Source organism: Cariama cristata, unplaced genomic scaffold (assembly GCF_000690535.1).
Source record: "Cariama cristata isolate BGI_N322 unplaced genomic scaffold, ASM69053v1 scaffold22770, whole genome shotgun sequence".
Taxonomy (NCBI): Eukaryota; Metazoa; Chordata; class Aves; order Cariamiformes; family Cariamidae; genus Cariama; species Cariama cristata.
In genome coordinates this window covers 22,458-29,556 of record NW_009593283.1, presented here as the reverse complement: position 1 = coordinate 29,556, position 7,099 = coordinate 22,458, and positions in this window count along the sequence as shown.

Genomic DNA, 7,099 nt, shown 5'->3' with positions numbered 1-7,099 from the left:
AATATATAAAATACATATAATATATAACATAAATAAGCATGCATGCTTGTTTATGTTTATCTACATTTATATGTGTATATATAACACATAGCACACATACATATGTTATACCTCCCACTTGACTATCGTAGGACAGCAATTACACCTTTTGCACTGCAGCCAAGCTCTGACGAGGAAACAAACCTCCAGTTAGTGGAGGATATCAATTTAAAGATTAATGTTGGCAGTGTTTGCTGCCAGCCTAGAAAGGCATCCTACAACAGAGATAAAACTGTCCTCCCACTCAATGCCCAAGGCATTTCTGCTCCCCAGGAGCTACTCCAGACCGCCTGGGGGAAGGGGTCAGGCATGAACGCAGATGCCTCATGGAAGACATGGTGCCGTCCCTCCTTCTCCACCCCTCAAAAGTTATATCCTGATTTCTTGCCTGTCTCTGACTTTGATTTTCACCAATTAACTTCAGAAAAGAACTGGTGCTTTAAGAGTTCTTCTAAGCGTAGGCAAGAGCAGGGGCTTGGGAGCTGGGGCTGGGGAATGATGAGGCTAAGACATCTGCTTTTTTCCCCAAGGGGAGACTTTGTTATTTTCACAACTGCATCGCTGCCAACTCAAGCATCCAAGCAAAGGGAGGAGGATTAGCAAAGGGGCTCTGGGAATGCAGCACCCACAGAGCCGAATTTCCATTAACTTTACAGGCAAGGACAGGAACGTGCCATTCCCACCAGCTGAGCCAGGCCACCAGACAGTGGAAGAGCAGGCTGACTCTTGCACAAAGCTCACAGCACAACAGCAAGCAGCACCGTGATCACTAGATTTTCCCCGGTGGTACCATTGTGCCAGAGCTCCCTGAAATTAGAGCCGCCTGCTTCCTCCAGCACATCCAGCCCAGTGGGTCGCGTTGAGTGGTGTGGACCTCCCAAGCAGCGCTTCGGAGATGGACCTCCCCACCCATGTTGGTGTCCAGCCCCATAAACCACAGCCACCGCGCTAGTGAAAGAGGAGTGCAATGATGGAGAGGCTGCTAATTGCCTAGGGTACTTACCGAGCACGGCGGCAAGGGGCCAGGGGCTTTACGACCTGCGCAGGCAGCACAACCCCGTTGTGATGCAGAGGAAGAACCCACATCCACGTCCCAGCATCAGCAGAGCAGCACTTATAACGTGCTCCGAGGACGGACCCTGTCCAATCAACTGGGAGACGTGCAGAGCCCAAGCTCCGCGTACGTAAACAGCGTGAGGCGTACCAGTGAAAATAGTGTGTGAAGCAAATGATCGTTTCCATTTATGATGCTCTCCCAGCAGACATGATTTTCTCCTGATAGTTTATTGGGCGACATGTTTATAGCTCCCTGTGATTTATGGCTGGCAATGCTGCAGCATGCTGGCAATACATGTAATTTTTATTGTGAGAATGGATCTGTAATGCAAATAATAATAAATTTTGCAAGAAGAGTGCTCACAGCATCTCTGTGAGGGAATAACAGAGGTGAAGTTCTAGCTATCCCCCTGTGACCAGTGAGACACAAAATGTTTAATTAAAATAATAATATATTGTACAATAAAAACAAGCTAAATATTACAAAGCCAAACACAGACACATTAGCAGATTTCCTCTCAGATGGCCCAGAAGCCCATTGTATCTAGATGTCTTGTGGTAATAGGTTCATCTTTGCAACCTTATCTGTGAGATGGAAATTGCTGTTAAGCCCTTTTTCTGTGGCTGCCAAACCAAGGCACAGGACAGCTAATGGGTTTGCTCATTCTCTTATGAGATGTCTATAGTAAATACAGCCAGTGGACCTAAGAGATACTTCTGTAGTCGTAAACCAGACTGTGCTGGGGTATTGCCCACAACGGACACCAGTAAATCATTGTGACGGTCCCCAGCATGCTGCTCACCTGAGCCAACTGGTGCTCCAGCAGCTCCCAGACAGGGATTCAGGAGTCTGCCTGATCTCAGAGGCTGCCTCATTGTAGAGACTAAAGGGTTTGTTGGCATGATCCTGGACAGCCTGGTGCTGGGTGGCCCCAGTGCCAAAGAACAATTAATTTACACACATTAATTTTAAGTAAGACAGCTGCCTGCTCCTACCTGGTTGTTAATGCTCAGACAGGCTTATGGCTGAATACACTGAGCCTTCACGACACGCATCCAAATGGTCCTGGCAGAGGTTTGCTCTCTCTAGATGTGCCAGATACGAAAAAAACCACAGGAAGAACTATTGAAGCTAGCAAACATCCTGGAGCAAGCCTGCTCAGAGGCATGGAATAGAATAAATAGAATAGAACAGAACAGAATAGCATAGCGTAGCATAGAACAGAATAGCATAGCGTAGCATAGAACAGAATAGAATAGCATAGCATAGCATAGAATAGCATAGAATAGAATAGAAAATTCAGCTGGAAAGGACCTACAATGGTCATTTAGTCCAACAGCCTAACCACTTCAGGGGAGCTCCTGTAGAAGTAGTTTATCAGCCTTAAGAAGAGACAATAAAGCAACACAGGAAAGGCCTATAAGACAATGAATGGAGAGGAGAGGATATGTATGGAATGATTATTCATCTTTTCTCACACTATGTGAACTAGGAGGGGGAGAACATACCCTAAAAATATCAGGCAGAAGATTTAAAACAAATTAAAAAGTACTTTTTAAAAGAGCTTACAATAAAATTATGAGATCCATCACCACTGGATGTTGTGTGAGCCCAAAGTATACACAAGTTCAAAAAAGTATTAGACAAATCCATAGGTGAGAGATTCATTGATTTCTATTAAACGTGATGGCCAAGGTGCTGCCTCCTGTTCAGGAAGCCTCTAAATTGATTGCTCGATGTGTCTATATTGACATGCTAGATATGTCTAAATTGACGTGCTAGACTGGACATGTGCCAAGGGAAGGATAAACTGTAAATTACCTTCCTAAATGGCCATTAATAGCCACTCTTCAAGGCAGGATGGCAGGATAGAGGGACCTTTAGTTTGATCTAGTAGAATATTTCTTACAGTCTTCAGAGCAAAAAAGCATTAGCCAGAGAACAATGTCTTTACATTGGAAAGTGAAAGCTGCGTCACAGCTGGCCGTGACAAGCACAAAACTCATACGCAGTGTGATGGGATTAAAGCGGCTGAGATGGCAGGGTGCAGAGTGAAAGCAGGAGATGACCTGGGAGGCAACAGGGGGTGAGGAAAGTGTCCTGCAGCCAAGCAAAGAGATGCTGCCGAGATGGGAGCAACCAGAGTGCGGGGCTAAGACCAAGTGTCACGGCTGAACTGGCAGGAAGGGAGCCTGGGGTCCGGCAAGGGGCGGACAGGGATGGCGGGGAGCAGGTTGGCATGGTCACGGAGGCACCACCACAGGTGGTTTTCCTGAGTGTCTCTCAGTAATGGTTTCAGCTGAACTGATCCTGTCTCAGGGCAAAGGCACAGGTGAGAGACCCTCTCCAGGTCCCTTCCAGACCTGTTTTTCCACAGCTCTCCAGAAAAGGTGTAACCTTGAATCTTTTTGGACTCATCCATCTGTGGAAATGATACGGTATCTCTTTACCTGCCTTACTCAGCCCAGCTGCATGCACACACTCATCTTTCCTTGTCACATTTCCCTTGAGACTCTCTGCCACCATTTTACCCTACATATCGGGCAGTTTCCAGCATTGTTCGTTCAGCCTCCTGTGCTGAGAGGCTGCAGACAAACTGTGTCAAGCAAACCTGTGTCTGCGCAGCTGGAAGCAATGACCTGGTTTGCACACTGCAGCATCACCCCTAGGAACTGGCAGAGAGAAAATTTCCCCTCGTTACCTATCTTGCGCGTGCTGAAATGATAACCTATTTCTAGGACGAATGTGGTGCTTGAGGGTCCTCTCAAGACGGTCATGCCGAGCAGCCCGGTTGTGTGCATGGCACAGAGAGAGGGGTTGCATAGGGTCTGCTGGGACAAGGAATGGCTTGGGGATGAAAACGTCTGCCCAGGGCTATCCATCAGACCTACGTCTGAATGAGAAAAAGGGCTCAGGCTTCTGGTGGCCACTATAAAATACCCAACACTGATCTTGCTTGAATCACCTCCATACCCGTTGTGTAGTGTAAGATAATTTCTTGTACTAGATATGCTCGAAATCTTATGATTCCCTCTGATTTCTGTCTCAAGGCTCACCCACATGCACCGAGCTTCCTGCAGTGACGTTTCTATACTGTGCTCCCACCAAGTAATTCTTACTGGTTTTCTGCTTAATCCCTTTTCCCAGAAGCATAGGTATTGCATGTATATAGGGAAGGATGTGAGGATCTGTTCATCTATTTTCCCATCTTATAAAAAAACCCGGCTTTCCCAGATCCACAGCTAAGGGGGAACACAGCCACCACTTGGCACACATCAGTCTGTTTGCTGGAAATGTTTATAATTTGAGCCTAAGCCAGTCCTAATCATATTTACTGTACCGGCCAGAGTTCAGTGTGCGAGTACTGATAGGAGTGTGAGAAGGGATAACAAGGAAGGAAGGAAAAGGTGGGGGGGCTTGGTCCGCCCATGTAAAAGCCTTTACAAGACCCCATTCAAAACAAGCATGCTCATAACTTTTAGGAAGGTAATGCTCATTGAAGATGTGCAAATAAAGAATAGGAAAGGGCTTAGGAAGATCCAGAAGAACAGGAGCACCATTGCTACCCAAAGTCACCACACTGGCACCAATTCTGGCTTACTTCTTTTCTCCCAGTGAGGGATTCCACTGTCTGTGTGTCCACACACAGGTTTGAACTGAAAGGTGAGACTCAAAGGCTGCTGCTGTGGAGGTTTCACCTCCCACCAGCCCAGCAGCGTTCCTCAGGGTTGCTCCAGACTTTGCACATCCAGGGCTGGGGAGGAAGGCAGGCATGGCCCCCATCCTTCTCTGCTTCAAAAAGTTTCAAAAATGCAAAGGCTGTTTGATCATACACAGTTTTCTTTGGCTGCAGTGGCTGTGTTGAGCCGGACAAAAATATCCCAGTTGCCTGGAAGGAGAGATTACAGCCCAGAAGGGATGTCTTCTCCTTGGCAGGCTGTCCTTCCCACTTGCTACCAACGGAGCATATGACCGCGTTGGCACCAGCAGCTCTGACATCACCAGCAGTGACGCAACATTTTTCCAAGTCAGCCATCTGCTGAGGCTCAAAAATAGCACTGAGGAAAAGAGTTTGGCAGGACATGGACCAGCTGTTCTAATGCCAGATTGCCCAAAGGACCACGTAACCCTGGAGCCGGGCAGCTCTCCTGCTTTGGGATCTCCCTTGGGCCTTAGTGTCAGGGGGAACCCCTCTCCTGCTGAGCTCCAGGGGTGAGCTCGTAGCACCAGCTAGCCACCCATGGGAGATGTGATGGTTAGGCACCTAAGATCCAGCAGCTCCTTGCAGCTGGCAGTCCTTGCTGGTCCCGGCTCTGTCTGTGTGCGTTGAGGGCTGTGGTTGAAGATGGTGGAACCGGTGGGGTTGGGATTACAATCCTGGCCTGAAAGGTGTGGGTAGAAGGTGGAGAAGCATGCCATGGGGCCAGGCCTTGATTGCGGTAGGGAGTCACAGAAGCATAGAATCACTGAATCATTTAGGTTGGAAAAGATCCTTAAGATCATTGAGTCCAACCGTTAACCTAACGCTACCAAGTCCACCACTATAACATGTCCCTAAGTCCTGGGGAAGGGGGGCTGGAGAGAAGGGAGGCTTCAGTCAGGCTCCAGTTTTGGGGTTGCAGTGAGTGCCTGAGGGACTTACACGGGGCAGGACTCGGGTCAGGGGCAGCTGCGCCTGTGCACAGGCGAGAGGAGGGTAGACCAGTCCCCCGGATCAGAGTCTGGACCTGGAAACAGGGTTTGCTGCAGACGCCTCTGCGAATGTCACCACTTCAACCCTGGGAAGTTGAAATAGCTTTGAAAGGGGACAGGAGGTCCCTCCCATGCCCTTGCTGCTGTGCCTGGTGTCAACAGTGGGTCTCCTGCACCCTGTGTGTGAGGTATCTAAGCTGGCTGCAGGACTTTTTGTAGTCTGAACTGCGAAAGGCAGGATCAAGAGATGGTGAGCCCAGATGTTACTCCGTTCATGCATTTCTGTGCAGGGCTTCTGGACAACTTCCAAAACTGCAGAAACCCTCCCTGGCTCTGGTCCTGTGCGGAGTGCCCTGCCAGGAAAGCACCATGCAGTAGCTGTGGCTAAAACCCTCCCAAACTCTCCCAGCTGCTGTTATACAGCTGCGTTTCTGTGTTTAGTGTTCATCACCTTGCTGCTCGTACGTTTTTTCAAGTGGAAACCCTCATTCGGTGGTTGTTAATAGAAATCAGTCTTCTGCCAGAGCACCACAGTCTCCAGCTCTATTATCCATCCTAAAGCTGGTCCACTTTAACTTCACCACCTTGTGAACAACAGGATGACCTCAACACAAAGCTTAGAAGAAATTATAGAGGCAGGATCAAGGGACCGCTCCATCATGGTCTTCTGCAGGGAGCAGAGCAGTTAAACATGTACGGAGCACTTTTAAGCCTGTACAACTGCAGCCTGTTCAACGGCTAAGCCACCCAGACTATTTCAGCAGAAAAATAGCGTCTTTAATTGAAATCATCACAAAAGCCCTGGGTAAAGTAATGTGGTGTCAACCAATTTCCTGTGCTGCCGTGAGTGACACACAGGAGATCCTCGGTCACCAGCGCTCCGTCCTGTAGAAGTGAATGAGCTCTTGTACCGGCAAACATTGACTTATTTAATGCCTGACTTGGTACATCAGGTAAATAATACAATGGGGGGATTCAGAAAATGCAGAAAGGACAGGGAGTCCTGTTGCAAAGGCAGCAGCTTTTAGTGTGCGGGGTGGAAAATCAAACAATCCCAGAGAAATCTGCAAACATTGCAAAGCCCTGTATTTCATTTTCCCATATTAAGCAAAGCTGGTAGATAGAGGTGATTCAGAGGCAACTGAGGGGTGAACACAGGTCAACGTGACCTGCATATCATTTGCTAAAATACAAACCCAAAGGAGCATCATGTACAGCATGTCCCAAACCTCCACTAGCAGGGTAACATCATCTGAAGGCTGTAAATAACAGCTGGGATGCCATAAATTTACCGTCATGGGGAAGGAATGC